Source organism: Micromys minutus (genome assembly GCF_963924665.1).
Source record: "Micromys minutus genome assembly, chromosome: 15".
Taxonomy (NCBI): Eukaryota; Metazoa; Chordata; class Mammalia; order Rodentia; family Muridae; genus Micromys; species Micromys minutus.
The window spans coordinates 58568177-58585887 of NC_137984.1; positions in this window are offsets into that span (position 1 = coordinate 58568177).

Here is a 17711-nt window from a genome sequence, read left to right on the forward strand (position 1 = left end):
AGGGAAAAACATATAACACATAGGCACAGGAGAAAATTCTCTGAACAAAACACCAATGGCTCAAGCTCTAACGTCAAAGATTAACAAATGGGACTTAATGAGATTGCAAAGTTTCTGTAAGGCTAAAGACATTGTCAAGAAAACAAACGGCAGCCAACACAATGGGAAAAGATCTTTACCAACACCACATCATATAGAGGCCTAATATCCAAGGTATACAATGTACTCAAAAAGCTAGACACCAGAGAATCAAACAACCCTATTAAAAAATGGGATACAGAGCTAAAAAAACTTTCTCAATTGAGGAATATCGAATGGCTGTGAAACATCTAAGGAAGTGCTCAACATCCTTAGCCATCAGGGAAATGCAAATCAAAACAACCCTGAGATTCTACCTCACACCAGTCAGATTGGCCATGATCCAAAACTCAGATGACAGCAGATGCTGGCGAGGTTGCGGAGAAAGAGGAACACTTCTCAACTGTTTGTTGGGTTGTAAACTGATACAACCACTCTGGAAATCATTCTGGTGATTCCTCAGAAAATTGGAAATAGTACCTCCTGAAGATCCAGCTATTCCACTTCTGGGCATATACCCCAGAGACACTCCAATATACAACAAAGATACATGCACCACAATGTTCATAGCAGCTCTGTTTATTATAGTCAGAAGCTGGAAAGAACCCAGATGTCCTTCAGTAGATGAATGGATACAAAAATTGTGGTATATTTACATAATAGAGTACTACTCAGCCATCAGAAACAATGACTTAACCAAATTCTTAAGAAAATGGATGCATGTAGAGAACATCATCCTGAGTGAGATAACCCAGTCACAAAAGAACAGACATAATACGCAGTCATTGATAGTGGGATGCTAACCCCAGAGGCTCGGACTACCCCAGAAACAACTCACAGACTGTGTGAAACTCAAGGAAAAAACAAAACAAAACAAAAAAAAACAATACCAAAACAACACAATAAAAGTCATGCTTAATCCTTCCACACCAAGAAAACGTTGACTAATTCCGGGTTACATCCTGTTTTACATGTACTTTTTGCTCATTGTAACTAGTAAGACCTTAATGCAGAGTATCAAACCTTAAAAAAACAAAGGAAAAAATAGCAAGAACTGACACAATTGTATTTGTATACATTTATGCAAAAATATTTAATTTTTTTTCTTTTTTTTATTTTATCTTTGTTTTTTAAAATAAAGTAATGCTTTCCTTGCATGCCAAAAAAAAAAAAAAAAAAACAAAACAAAAGAAAAGAACCCCCCCCCCCCCACAAAATAACCTTGTGCTCATCTTAGATTTCAATGCCCGAACTGTTAGAAAGCTCTCTTGCTATAAAAAATTGTTTGATTGAATTATGGAGTTGTCAGTTTATGTTTAGTATAAGCTATACAGGACAGCAACTGAGCCCCACATGAGTTTGATGTTAAACTGTGCCATTCAGAGGCAAAGCAATTAGAAGAATTACATTTCTTCCTAGAATTTACTATAAGGTAACTCTAGTGTAGGGTTTTGTTTTGCATAATAAAGGAGACATTTTTATTCTAAAGTCCCCCACATTATTATATGTATACCATATATTACTAAAGTCTCTTCCAGGGGTTAAGAAATGGGCATCTTGAATGCACAGAATGATGAGAAATGATAAGCTTATTACCCAGATAACTTGATTGAACATTAAACTTTTAGTATTTATTTTATTTACCTAGAAATGTTCTATTTAATCATTCTAATCTGAAAATATTTTCTTATATCTCTCATGGCTGTTCTTATAAAAAGTGGATTTGATTTTGATTTTCATATTACTGAAGTCTCATATCCAGACTTACTCTCTGGACACAGGCCTTTTGGCTACAACTTCTCCTGTTTGAAGAAATGGAGCTGGACTTCGTGTTTTTATATTTCTTAACATTTCTCAATGAAGAAGTACACCTGTGGTGCTTGTGTTTTCTAAAAGCATATATTCTCAGACTCATTTTACCTCAGGATGTCAAGAGAAGTGCTGGCAGTGAAATGTGACAGGCCTTCCAGGTGATTTTTATCTTCTTAATGTCTGAGAAATCAATTACCTCAACTCTTTTGAGTAAGAATGTCTGTGATACCCTTAATTTATCATTTATAATAATTGCTTTTTCTCAAGACTGTAAAGCTTGGAAAAGAGAAGATGGAAAGCAGAGAAAATGTTAGCTTTAACATGAAAATAACATCGAGGAAGCTGAGGAGAAGGTTCGATGAGTAAAATCAGCTACCCCCCTTTAAAGTAATGTTAAACAAAAGTGCTTCTTTTTTAAGAAGCAAAAATCTTGAGAAAGTAACACTCCTTTGCAATTCAAAAAGGAGGACTGGTTGCAGTCTTGAGTGCTCACTACACCCAAGTACTACAAATGTAGTAGTAGCAACAGCAAAAAGACTATGCTTTAATACCAGGTCGGAGGCATAACCAGTGCCTGGAAGATGGTATCTGACCCACACCCCCCTCACATATACATTTACATGCATCCAAACATATACACACACACAGACACATGCACAAGTATGTGTATGCATGCACAGACACACACACACACCAATGCACACAGAATAATTTATAAATATTTCAACTTACCTTCTTCTATGCAAAAGTAAAATAATTTTATAATGAAGTTTTTAGAAGCTAGACTTTATATGGGGATATTTTCAGAATTAAAACAGAATCATTTTTCATCAAACCCTGTAGTATTGTTCGAATGTTATTTATTTATTTATTTATTTATTTTTACATCCAGGGGATGGTTATTTTTTTGTCCTTGTCAGTAGCTGGTGGCACTGGTCTTTAAGAGTCTGGGAACTTGAGTAGGTATGGCCTTGTCAAAGAAATGATCTAACAAGAGTCGATTCTTGGGTGCTTGTTATCTACTTCAGCTTCCTGTTCTTTTTCTTTCAGCCTCCTGTTTAGAAATTATCTAACAAGAGTAGATTCTTGGGGGCATGTTATCTACTTCAGCTTCCTGTTCCCTTTCTTTCTGCTTCCTGTGTATCTACAGGTGGAGGACTGAGTCTTATACATAGTCTTATGAGCAATAGGTTTTAACTAAGGGCATGATGACAAAATATAGACAGGGCCCTCTGAAATAAGGAACTTAATAAGCCTTCCCTGTTAGTGATTTTTTTGTCACAACAAAAGAATTGTACTGTAACAAAATAGTGCTGCTACTGCTTCTGCTACTGCTACTATGCTACTACTACTATTTCTACAACTACTCCAGCTACTACAAAAGACGGTACAATATCACTACTGGGCCAAACACTCCAGACTTACCTAAAAGAAATACTATATATGTCTACCCTGCAACTGTCTGCTTCAACCTAGGCGACTGGCATCTGATACTGAGTCTTGAAATCACTTACATAATCTTCACTGCCCTTAACAACTTCCTAATGCCTCAATTTTTTCCACTGCAGAGCTAGTTTGTGTATGTTGCTTTTAATATCTATTACCAAACAAATAAACAAATCAACATTTAAAAAGACTAATCTTCTGCAGTCTCTTCCTTTTTCTGTTTTATTGTGGGATATCTGGGTTCTCATTTGTTATTCTCTCTTTCATTATATTTTTCACATTGTTATTTGAACAGATGATGTATTTATTTCTTCCCCAGTTGTTTAGTTTTCCTTTTTTTTTTTTTTTTTTTTTTTTTTTTTAAGACGAGGTTTCATATAGTGTGGGCTCATTTCAAATTCATTATAAAACTAAGGATAGCTTGGAACTTTTGAATATCCTACCTTCACAACCTACAGATAAAAATTACAGGAATGAACCACCAGACCCAGGTTATATGGTGCAGGGGTGGAATCCAGGCAAACACTCGATAATGTAAGCTACATTCACAACCCCTTTTCACTCTGGTTAAGCTGTTATGGTTGAAGTACAGATGTCATGTGTCACACAAATACTCATTTGCCTTAGACAATGAACATGTTTCATCCCAATCTTAACTGCAACAAATATATTTTCAAACATTTCTCTCTAAAGAGAGAGAAATACATATTTCCATATTAATTTATATTTCTAATTTCTTAAATAGATCCACCAAAACTTAACTAATATACATTTTAAGTTTTGCCATGTTTTGAGAATGACATAATTTAACACTTGCTTGCAAAAAGAAATAGTCAGTTGGTTTATCTCAACCCACATTTCTAAATGATTTCAGGATAGAAAGATTAATTTCAAGTCTAAGTCTAAGAAACTGTTTAGATATCATGGAAACAGTGTCATTGTTACCTATAAAAATGTCAGCAGCCTTCTGAGAAATTCAAAATGTTGCCTCATTAATTTTCTGTCTCAAGTCTTAGCCTTTATATTTATGGTTTCAGCAGTGTTCTCCTTCTTCCTATGGAGACTGTCTACCACAACATGGATGAGTCTGTATTATTAGGGAAATTCTGTATTTTCCCCCTAAACTCCAAACTTTTCACTTGTGAATCAAGAGATTTCACACTTTAACTGAGTTGAGAAAAAAAGAGAGAGCAACAAAACAGTACACAGTATCAATCAATCTTTAAATCTCTGGTTTTCCTTCAAATGGTCTCACATACTTAAACTGACATACTTATAACAGGAAAATGTATTCACTTCTCCCAATGTTGTATGCCATAAATGAACATGTCTTCATGATGATACTTTTACACCCATGTGGTATGTTGGCAATATAGTAAAACCTTTAACATATCACACACACACACACACACACACACACACACACACACACACACACACACACACGTAAAGCTGTACTGTGTGAAGTATTTCTACAATTAAAATACCAATTCTGAAGTGTAATAGTCTTTTTAAAAAACTAACATTTTAAAAATTTTTATAGACATGAGATGATATTTTCTTGATTTAATTCCCACTTACTTCATCACCACTGATGGAAAGATACCAATAAATAACCTACCATGCAAATTAATATTGATTTTTTAAATACTTGAATCAAATCTACTATAAAAATATTGATATAGCAAAGCAAATTTCTAAATCAAATTAAAACACCATTAGTGGGTTGTTAATGCTACAAACATACTTTAAAATCTTTAAAAGTCACCTTTATGTTTTAAAAGCTTCTGTGTATCTTTTAGTCAAAAATTTAAAAGTCAGGATGTTTTATATGAGCTTATTTTATTTAAAAATTATCCCCAGGTAAGCTTCTATTCCAGTACATTTTCCCAGTTTGAAAATGATAAGGTTATGAAATTTGCATAATTACCTGACAATTGCAAGACTCTCAGGATACAACAACCCATATCACTGTCCGTCACCTTTACAGTTAACATCTTAGTTTGCCTTTGTATTTATTTTAATGAATGTCTTATTTCACAAATTGCCTCTTGATCAGAGATGTAAGCTGTCACATGCCAAAATTAGATTGGTTTGCCTGCCTAATTTAATAAATTTTTATCTGGAAAAAGTCATCTCTGCTTTTCCATTCCAATCTATTATCAAATTTGGAATGACCCCTACATGCTCTAAACTGACCAAGGACAAAGATAAAGTACCAGTTTATTCTGTGCTGCTGGGAAGGCAATAGGAACTTAATATAAATAAAAGAAAAAATGTGAAAGAGGAAGCATATCCTAATCAGACATGCCAATACCAATATAACCCAAGAACAAAGTTTAAATGTAGCCATTTATTAAAGAACACCATTATCCCCAGAATTATCACAAGTGCTATTTGAGACAGTTTACCATCATGACATCATTAGAAGAGCTGAACCCTATAGGAAAGAATGTGCTCTCAGAGGCTGTGAACCCCAGCTCCAATCTGCTCAAAACACATGAAGCAGAGAGGCCTTACACAGTCCCTGGATTCAATTTCTCCTCTTGAGAGGTGAAGGAGTTAGGCCACAATTCTCTCACTAACAAAATACAGTTGATTTCTTGAACATCTGGCTTAGCATTAATATATGTGGAAATGCAGAAGGCTTAAACTGAATATTAAAATGCTAACAACAATCACAAAAACGGATTGTGATTGGTCTCTTTCATGCTAGCAGGTAGTGGAAGATAAGAAAGTTATTGTTAATGTGGAGAAAGGTTCACCGTTTATGTAATGCATGTACAAAAATAGGACTAGAGATAAACTTGTGGATGAAAAATAGGGCTCATTGTAGCAAAGCTGGAACTTGTCTTGTAGATAAGATATTCACTTGCTTATTTTCACTTTGGGGCAATGGGTTAAACTTTGCATCTCAAAGACTAGTTAATTATGCCACTTTGATTTTTAAAAATACTTTGCATTGCAAGTAAAATGTAGTAAAAAGTCAATGTGTAAGTTGCGTATAAAGATGATATTTCATTAAAAAGAACAAAGTAGAGGTCACCCAAGTGTTTATTTTCTTCCTTTGTGAGTGGAGGTGGGAGGAGAACAGACCCAAAGTTTAAAAAAAAAATAGAAAAAAACCTAATCATTTCACTTTTATGGTATTTAGTTTCCTGGAAGTAAAAAAGTGAAACATATATTTATATATTGTTTTAAAATAAGCAAATAACCCATACTTATAACATCTAAGTTGAAAGCACATGCAGATTATTGTGTGGTGAGTGAATTCTGTTCTATATTTCTCATGACCTACTTCAATAATTGACCTCTGCTTTGCCCTTTCTATTAGCATCCATTCCAGTAAACTATAGACTTTAAAAGCAATTCTTAAAGTGATACAGCATGAATGCAAAAAAAAAAAAAAGAAAATTTACTCAATTCCTGTTTAATAGAGTTAATGTTTACTTCATTAGTAAAGATAAATAGTAAAAATAATAAAACTGATTATACATTAAATCAATAACTGCTATTGTTTTAGAATCATCTTAGACTTTATATACACATACATCACATTAAATTTTAATCACGCTAATATTTTTATACCTTATTGGTCTTACACAAAATATTTCTCTTTAGTTTGTATCAATCTAGGGCAAAGAGATGATAGCATAGGTTTATAAATTAGAGATGGCAGATTTATAGATGTGTTTGTACATTAACAGGTGTTGAAGATTTCAGAAACAAATAATTTTTGCAAATTAATTAATTTTTTTGATCATTAAAAATATTAGTAAGAAAATGTTTTTTCTAAAAATGTATTATCTTATTATTTTCTAATCATGATTATATAATTCAATTGATCATTTTCATTTATTATAATACTCAAATTACATTAAATTATAATTATAAACATGTTCTAACAGAAATAAGCATATACATTATCACTGATCTAAGAAAGCTTGAACCAACAATGGTGTCATTACTAAAATGGCAAATTAAGAGTGCGTTATTTTTTTCCTCCAATATCTCAAGAACAGCTATTGACTTTTGTAGTTCAGTTCTATATTATATAGAATTTATTATATAGTTCTATTGGTCTAGAACTCACTCTGTACACCAGGCTGGCCTCAGTCTCACAGATATTCATGTGCCTCTGCATCCCAAATGCTAGAATTAAAAGCATGTGCAACTGTGCTTGACTTTAAAAGTAATGAATAAGCAAGTCTTATAGGTTAAATAAATTCCAGTGACGTTTCTTGTTTCTTTTTTGCTGGTGAGTCTTAGTATTTGGGGAAGTAATGGAACTGTGGAGCTGGCATAAAGGACACAGTAGATGACAGCAGAATGAAGTCTTATCACACTTCCCTTTAACAGGAGACAGTTAAGGAAACATAGATATACTTCTTTCCCTGGGAGTTTTCTGACTACAATAGGAGCAACAATGAATCCATGACCCAGAGCTGCATAAAAAGGTATCATCTCGTTGTAGATGTTGTAGACTTACTGTCTCCCGATGCTTGCACAGCTATTATTCTCCTCATAAAACGTTCTCCAGCCCCCACTGGCACCCCACTGCGAGGTCAGGGCAGTTTATGCTCCACAGTGAGCACTTACTAAGCTATTTCTTTCACATTTTCCATATGTACATAAATTCTATTTCTTCATCTTAAACATGTTCACATTGTCCATTGCATCCTCAGGCCCTTAATAATGAAACCTAGAGAGATAGAAAAAAATATTCCCTCCCATAATACATTCTATACTGATTAAAATATGTTTTGCTTCCAGGAAAAATATCAGCAAGATATTCTGATATTATAATGAAAGTAATTAATAAAATTTAACCCCACAGACATAATTAGTAATATTAGACTTGATAAATTAAAAATGCCTTAAATTTTAACTTTATTGTTATTTTAAACTTAGTAGATTCTTTATTAGAATACATGTTGGATAAAAATGTAAAAATGAGAAAAAAGAAACGACAGGATGAAATCGGGTAATTGTTAGGAGAGGTGTAAAGAAATAAGGTAGATTTTACCATGTTTACACCTCAATGGGAGAAAAGCTTAGAAATTTAGTTAATATAAGGTTTTCAGGACAAACTAACTCTTTTAAAATAACAAACCACAGCAAAAAGCATTTGATATCAGTTACACACATACTAAACTGGACAAGAATACTGAGTCACAAGACATCAGCTAAATTTCATGGGGAAGCTGAGGAGATAAGCTAATTTTAACCAAGTCTGAATAGAATTCTACTAGCTTGAACTTTCTGTCTTTGAAGATAAGATTATTGTTTCCTTTAGGGTAGGGAACATTCTGTTCGTAATTCCTGCTTTTACAAAACAAAAAGGAAGTCAGAATTATCTCCTTGTGCTGCCTACCTTCAAATGCCTTTAATTCAAAATAGTCACCAGGCTAGTCATTTTTCAAAGTTCTCTCATTGTTGAGTTTTAAAAACCTTAAGTTAAGAACTGAGTATACCAGATATCTACTCTATTTAATATGATGAAGGCAAGGGGTTTTATGGATTGTAATCACAACAACACAACAACAACAAAAATCACTTAAAATGGGTGTGTTTGGGTGCATAATTCACCAGAGCACATGGATTACTGTCTGTCTCTGCAAGCTATATTGTAGCACTTGAAAAGAAAAGTGTTGTTCTGGGTGGTCAGTGCTTTTTTTTATTATATTATCAAGAAATGTCTAATAGACATTTTAACATTTTTTTCTGTACAAATTTCCCCATCTCTTCTTATACACACACATGTTATCACATGAGAAATGTGGACTCGTTCCAAGTTTATATTCCTAGAAAGTTAGTAATGCTGATGATAAAACAAGCCTTAATGTTTCAATCTTAATGCAACTTACTGGGTATTATAAAATTAGATACCTTTTAAGATCTGCAGACATTGGTTTCTGATGATACTGTCTGTGGTTTCAGGAAATCACATAGCTAAACTAATGTTAAAATTTTCACAACACAGAACTTTGGCCAACTTAATTATTTTAGAACATGGAGACATACACTGAATAAAAGTCTTTACAATTTCTTTTACAAAAAATTGAATCAATGAACATAATACATATACTAAAATGTAGTGAAATATACAGTAACTAGTATTACTTATACTATGCATATAATGAACATTAAATTATGTGAAATAAATTACTTAAACATTAAGCAAAAAGCACGATGAAGATGACAATAGTTTATTTAGTAAAAATTCTCTTTTTTCCATTAATTTCCCTTATCTTCCACTGGAGGATAGAAATTAATTAATTCATCATGTAATACTAATATGGAACAAATGCTGGTTCATATTTGAACCATATTGTCAATGCATATGTGTTCATACTTATATGCATATAATATATGTATACATATATAAATAAAAACATATATGTATAAATATACATTTACACACACGCACACACATTTATGTGAGACTCCCTTGGAATTCTAATTTATGGCTACTTCAAAAAGTATACGTATATAATAAATGCAATAACATAATCAAATACATATATAATGTAATTTAAATGTACACTTTCTGAATGATGCAGTATATTTTAAATTGCTATGTGGTAACAATTATCTGTGAGAATCAGCTCATTAGGTTCTGTACTCACCTCTCCCTATTTCTCTTATTCAATTAGAAATTAACTGAGGGTAACCCATTTTATTCACATACATGTCCTGCCTGGGCCTTTCAGAAGCTTGTGTTTTAAATCCCTCTACGATAAACATGCCACTTAGTCATCATAACCATGCAATATGTGAACCACATTTAAATTTTTAGAAAAAAAGTTTTTAACTTTTTATTACATTTTTAAAAGAATTCCAGCTGTCTCCAGACACTTGAGTTACTCACTAAAGCTGCCAGTTGTCCATGGTCAATGGATTCTACCTTGAGAAAGGGGAGGGGGTATTTACAGGATAGAGTACTTACTAAATTGTTAAAGGCCAAATATCATCTGACCCCTCCTTCCTTTGGGCTAACTGATGCAAAACTCAATTCTTTTCACAGTTCTTGTCCTAAACAGCAATGCAGAGCTTGTAAGTGAGTTTGCACAGTTCCTAATGAATCCATTTACTATTTAATACAGTGCCACAGTGCATTTGGCTCATATATCCACTCATCTAATTTATCTAGAAACAATAAGATTATTATTTGTGTCTTTATAGACATTTTTATGGTTGCTGAAATAATTTCAGATATCAAGTAATTCAAAACATTCTTATTGAATGAATGAAAAGCTGGTTTATGTTTTGGTGACCCTTTGACTCTTTTGAATATAAACTTAAATCAATAGTTCAAAGCAAATTACTACCTTTGGTGACTTATAGAAAAGACAATTGTGTTCTGGGTGGTTATTCCAAGATGGCAATCTGAGAGCAAATAGATAGCTTAAGGTACACTGGTTGGGCCTCACTCACTGTAATAAAATGTAGAATACAACTTCAGGAAGGATTGATTTTCGCTCCTGATTTCATAGTAACCATTTTGTTTTAGCTGCCTTAGTTGTTATCAGACTTATAAACATCATGAAGGTTTGCAAATAGGTGAAGAAAAACTGCTTTCAGTCAGAAAGCAAACAGGAAGAAGCTTCCCATACAACATAGTTCCTATAAACAAGCCTCTGGTGAACCTACTTCTGAAAGCTCCACCTTTCAACAATGCCACAAAACTGAGTTTAGCACTGGATTAATTCACTCAGGCAAAGACCTTGTTATCCAATAATTCTCGCAAATCCTCATGTCAGAAACTGTTACCTTGGAGACCAAGCCACTAATACATGAGTCATTTTAAGAAAATGTCTTATATCCAAGCTATTCCTGAGGATATGTATAGGTTCATTCAGTTCAGGTTAACTATCATATTGAAGGACACTTTTCTTCATGTTTTTACTATGAATTCTATTAACACATTAGTACAAGTAATCATTTAAGTATCTCTTCATACCCTATTATATTTTCTCTACTGTTGGAGTAACTATACTCAATTGAAACATAAGTCATTGTGAATATATAAATAGTTCAGACCTTTTTTATCATACAAGCCTTCAGTAACTTACCATACATTTGCTTTTGGTGCACCTTCACAATAAAACCTTAACACACACATTACTTCAGAATTCTAATCCTAAATGTAATAAATCTTTTGTTAAACATTAAATATCTAGGTTATAGAGATAGCTTTGTGGTTAAGAGCACATACTGCTTATGTAGACTCCAAGAATATTTCCTACACCTCCTAGTTCAGGTGGATCACAACCAACTTTAACTCTAGCTCCAAAAAAGCTGATACCTTCTTCTGGACTCTGCATACACCTGCAATTATATGTGTGTACCATATATTCATTATAGACCAACCCACATACATATAATTAGTTACAAATAAATCATTTTAAAAGATGATTAGATCTTCAGCAAGAGTGTATGTATGTATGCATTGAGTATAGATATATATGTATGTAAACCTTTGTGAAATAACATGTTACTCTAGACTTGAAAATGAGGTTTACAATATTTTACAAAGCTTATTTGTGGCTTTCACCATTAGATGTTAACACACTGATAATCAGTTCCACCACACCTTCACCATTAGATGTTAACACAATGATAATCAGTTCTACCACAAACATAATAGGAAGGAATCATAGTGACCTTATGAACGCTGTCACACATTAGGTTATACCCTCTGAAATTAGTCAAATATATATCACCTTGTAATTTTTCTGATAATGAAATGGAAGACAAATACAAACTAAACAAAATTCTTACAGCTTATCTATTAGGTGCTTTTATTCCTCCTTTCCCAACAAAGCTAGAAGGTAACACTAAAACTAGAAGCCAATAAGATTTCGAATGTAAATAGTTACAAGCATTGTCTCCACTATCTCCTGACTGTTACCCAGTGCTGGAGGCATGCATATCAGCATGCAGACTGTCTCTGGTTTTGTAGCTTCTTGTTCTCCACACTTGAAACTTGATTATGTGTTTACCTTTCTCCAGATATCTGTATGTAGGAAGACAAATGGAATGAGTACTCTGGAATTAGAACTTTTGGTGCCAGAACCATATTTACAAATGAAAACAAGAACGGGTGCAGTGTGGAGTCACCTTCTCTATATTTAATAACAAAAACTAGCACCCATTTAGAAAATAGTTTTAGTTTATTTATTAATAAGAATTTTCATTGAAGAAAGATGTACTCTACACAAATTGGAGAATAGACAACACCATCTATGTAAAAATACCTGTTGTATTTTAACCTGGCAAGTAACTGTGGAAATTACTTCATGTAATGGAAATAGATGAATCAAGGATACAAGCAGTTGCAGCATGGATATTCGTCAAGTTTTACTTGGAAGTTCAGAAAAACAAACCTATTTTAATTTGTCACAGTTTTGGACCAGAGTGAACAATACTTGACTTGCATCAATTGAAGGATGACTGTGTTGCCCAATTTGTTCCAAGACTAGATGTGCTTTGAGAAAAATAGTACTTTGAGAAATGATGTTTCATGTTAGGCTCCAGCTGGTCTGAGATAGCACAGTTTCAAAGCCATAAAAAGTAGTCTCACAATGTGATATTCTGTCATCCAGTCAGTGGATTTGTTTTATTAATGAAAGCAAACATATATCAATAGAATTTGTCTGGACTATCATTGAAACATAGATTAATCTCACTTATCTGTGCATTTCCTGCTAAAATCAAATAAACTCTGTGCAATATGATTACATATGCACTAGATCATGGCATAGCAAATAAAATCGTATTTCCCCAAACATGGAATCAATCACTGGACTATTTAATATACTTCACTAATGTAAAAACAAAATTCTAAAAATGAATTCACAAAATTTAATTCTACTTAATGTCAACATACCAATTTGAATAGCAGTAAAGGAAATCTCTAGATAAATAGTTTCTCAAAGATCCGATATTATATAATTTAAATTTGTTTAAAACAGATATCTGTACAAGCAATTGCATTGTACTGTTACCTTTTTAGCTATATGGTATAACTAAATATAGATATAGCAGGGGAAAACATAAAAATTAAACTTTATAGTGTTCTTAATTTAAAATATAATATAAATTATTTTTACTAAATATATAGAGAGCTGATTGTTTTCAGTTAAGATGCATATCTATGACATTTTCTAGAGTCCTAGATGTGTGAAAAATAATTTTTGTTCATTTTTACACTGTAATTCAATTATTACATTCCTCCCTTCAATTTCTTCCCTCCAAATCCCCCCAAACACACTTTTCTGTTCTCATACAAATTTGTGTCCTTTTATTTTATTATTCTTATATGTATAAACATTCATAAATATAATCTGTTAAGTCCATATAAATTTACTTGAATGAATGTTTTCAGCAATGAATATTCAGTTTTGAAGCCTCAAGCTAATAATTAAGTTTCATATTCTAGTGCTCATTATTTTTTTCTTTGAACTTAAAAATTTCTCACTCTAAAGAAAACATAAGAGTGAGACAATTCTTCCAACTTTTAGAATATGAAAGAAACTTTAGAAACAATTCTGTTTGGTGCAGAGAGATTTCTGTTGTGACAGGAAGAAAATTACTGACTTGTTTTAGTCTTCTATGATGAATAGCAGGAGAAAAAGAAGCAGGAGAATGAGGAGAAGGGGAATGGGAAGGAGAGGAAGAAGAGGAAGAAGAAGAGGAAGAAGGAGGAGGAGAAGAAGAAGAAGGAGAAGAAGGAGAAGAAGGAGAAGAAGGAGAAGAAGGAGAAGAAGGAGAAGAAGGAGAAGAAGGAGAAAGAGAAGGAGAAGGAAGAGAAGGAGAAGAAGGAGAAGAAGGAGAAGGAGAAGAAGGAGAAGAAGGAGAAGAAGGAGAAGAAGGAGAAGAAGAAGAAGAAGAAGAAGAAGAAGAAGAAGAAGAAGAAGAAGAAGAAGAAGAAGAAGAAGAAGAAGAAGAAGAAGAAGAAGAAGAAGAAGAAGAAAGAAGAAGAAGAAAAAGCTAAAGCAGCATATGATGCTTTGTGGGTCTGTAAAGTACAGTACACCTGAGACTTGATGAGGAGCCAGAAAAAACAGCATTACTTCAGCTTTCCTGGAACTCTAGTTTCCAGGATTCTCTTGACAAGCTTTAACTTTCCTTTCCTGTTTTGATCCCAAATAGATTTTACAAAGCTGTCTGATACCAAAGCATTGAAATTTCTTAGCATGGTAGCATATGGAAGGAGTACTAATTTACTCCAGCATGCGAGCACAAATCTGTGTTCTAGTCTTCCTTATTGATTAATTATAAAACAATTAATCTTGCATTTATTCAGCAAAATCCTTCTTCATAATGTGCTTTGTGAGGAGTAGCAGTTATCAATAGACTACAAAACCAAAACCCTGGTATTGTGGTGTTTGTATTGTTATTCAGGTATTAGTTGTTTTGGGATTATTTTCTCATATGGAAATACTTAGCATTTTATGAGACACACTCATCTCTACTTACCTTATTGCTATATAAGTGAAGAGTATACACATACATGTTTCTGTGGTAGAGATGAAGATTCAGTGATTTTTCTGCACTGATACTTTGTAGGAAGATTGTTGTCTACCTAATCAGACTTTACTATCAAGTAGCAAGATCTCAGGAATTCTGTCCAAACAGCCCATAATCTGAGTACTCCAGTCCTGAGCAGTGTGTACCCTATGACACAAATGCTAAACCACAAAAAATGTTATAAAATATGTAATGTGAACCACAGTTACATTTAAAAATTCTACAAAGTGAAATATAAAGGTTTGGCAGAAGCAGTAAAAGTCAATGTATCTTGCCTAAGCAAAATCTGAAAAAATAGTGGTAGTAATTGACATGCCAGCATGAACCAGAGAAACTGTGCACAGGATGTTACACCTAGATAAAGAGCTACATACAATACAGGACTACTGAGGAAGGAAAAATTTGCCTTCTTCAGAGAAGAGTCCACTCCTAGGTTAACCAATATAAAGGTGTCAGCTCTAAACACATGTACATATGAGCAATATTAAATAAACTCAGAGAATTGCACTTATATATTTATTAATAAACATTAATACACACATATGACATGAACTTGTAAGTGAGCAAAAAACACAGGACAAATATAATACCCATATGTAAAGATTAAAATATTGATTATATGTGCATTATAGTAATGTAGAATTTCTAAAAAAGTATTTCATAAAAGTTTTTGATATCATACTCATTTATTTTAACTGAGAAATTTTTGTACACTATTAAAAAGAAAATGAAAATATTGCTGATTATTATTTAAAATACAACAAATAATTGATTCACTTCATTGCCTCAAACTCAGAGTCCCCATATCCACATGCTTCCAAACAAAAGCATGGTCAGGCCTCTAACAGCAATACCCACTCCTGGTACCAACTTCTGTCTTAGTTAGAGTTTTACCTCTGTGTAAAACACCATGACCAAGGCAAATCTTATAAGAACAACTATTAATTGGGGCTGGCTTACATGTTCAGAAGTTCAATCCATTATCATCAATGTAGGAACATGACAGCATCCAGGCAGGCATGGTATAGGAGAAGCTGAGAGTTCTACATTTTCATCTGAAGGCTGCTAGTTGAATACTGACTTCCAAACAGTTGGGTAAGGATTTTAGGCTGACACCCACAGTGACACACTTGCTTCATCAAGGCCACACCTCAAAATAGTGTTATTCCCTGGGCTAAGCATATAATAAACCATCACACCAGCCAATAAGATAAACTGTATGCCTTTTAGGTAGCAAAGCCAAAGAAATGTGGCCCTTTCAAGTTATAGGATCCTGAATGGGTACCAAATATCTAACCAAGAACATATTATGTTGTTAAATTTTGATTTAACTTTGGTCCTATTGTGATTGTGTCTAGGTTCTTCTTCCTTGGAAAAAAACAAACAAAAACAAGCAAACAAAAAAAAAACAACAACAAGAAACTTATTTACTTAGGTCTTCAATTTAAGAATCGTGCCCTGGTTCTTCTTTCTTGGAAAACAAACAAAAAATCAATCAATCAAACAAACCACCACACACACACACACACACACACACACAAAAAACTATTTAACGTATGTCTTCATTTTAAGGAACCCACAACTGAGTGACTTTAGAAGTTTAGAGAAATGTTGAGAGGCTCTGAGAAGTAAAAGGGACTGAGTGTTTTAAAGAAACCGAACATTTAAAGTGTTTGCATTTTTAAAGACTATGAAAATTTTAAAAGTTTGCACTGTGATATTAATATTAATATGAGATCTTAGGGTGACCAAGAAAGAACAGTCAATATAATGTTTTTGTGTGTCAATTGACAAGGACTCAATTGTGCTGGTTAGTGGCTCTCCCATTGACACAAGCCTAAGTACATCTGACATGAGGATGTCAATTAAGAAAATGTGTCTACCAAATTGGCCTATAGGTGAATCTATGGGGTATTATATGGATTAATGATTGATAGGGGCACCCCATAATGAGTAGTACCTCTTTTGGACAGATGGTCTGGAGTTGTATAAGAAAGCAGGCTAAGCAAGACTTGTAGAGCAAGCTAGATCGCTAGATAGCACCCCTCTTCCAGAGTCTCTACTCCTATTCTCATATCCAAGTCCCCCCCCCCCGGACTTCCTCACATATGTAATATGTAATAGTGATGAACTATTACATTAAGGCAGAAGACGACAAAATTTATGCTTTATATAGGAACCCTCTACTGAGAAACAAGATTGCAAAATAATTCATTATGCACATTTATTCATATTAAGACAATTTTCCATGATAGAACTTAGATCATGGGATCCTTATTGAAAACAAACAAAAAAACACATTTATTTCATTATTTTATGTAATTTTTAAAAAGATGGCAAAGTCTCTTTCTTTCCCAGGTTGTTTCTGGTCATAATGTTTATCACAGACACCCTAGCTAAGATGCCTTCTAATGTAATCCTCCCTGTCCTTATATACATTGACATTCTAATTCATTTCATTAAATGATCACAACCTGATATCATCAATCGTTAAGAAGTTTTATCTTCAAGCAGAAAGGAATTGCACCAGTCTTCTGGAGCCCTGCATCCTTGTTTCATAATGTTTGGCTAAAGACCAGGATTTAGAACTGCTAATGTATGATCAGACTTGCAATGTAATTATTTGAAACAAAGTTATAGAATATAATATAATGGTGTGTGAGCATTGCAGGCTAATTTATATTAACTCAATATGGAATTGTTAAAGCATTTACCAATATATTTTATTTTTCTTAAGACCTGTTGTTTTGTATGGGGATATTCATTTATTCACTTGCTACATTCATTTATCTCTGTATCTGGGAAAGCAGCTGTGTAGTAGATGATGTAATCAATATGAC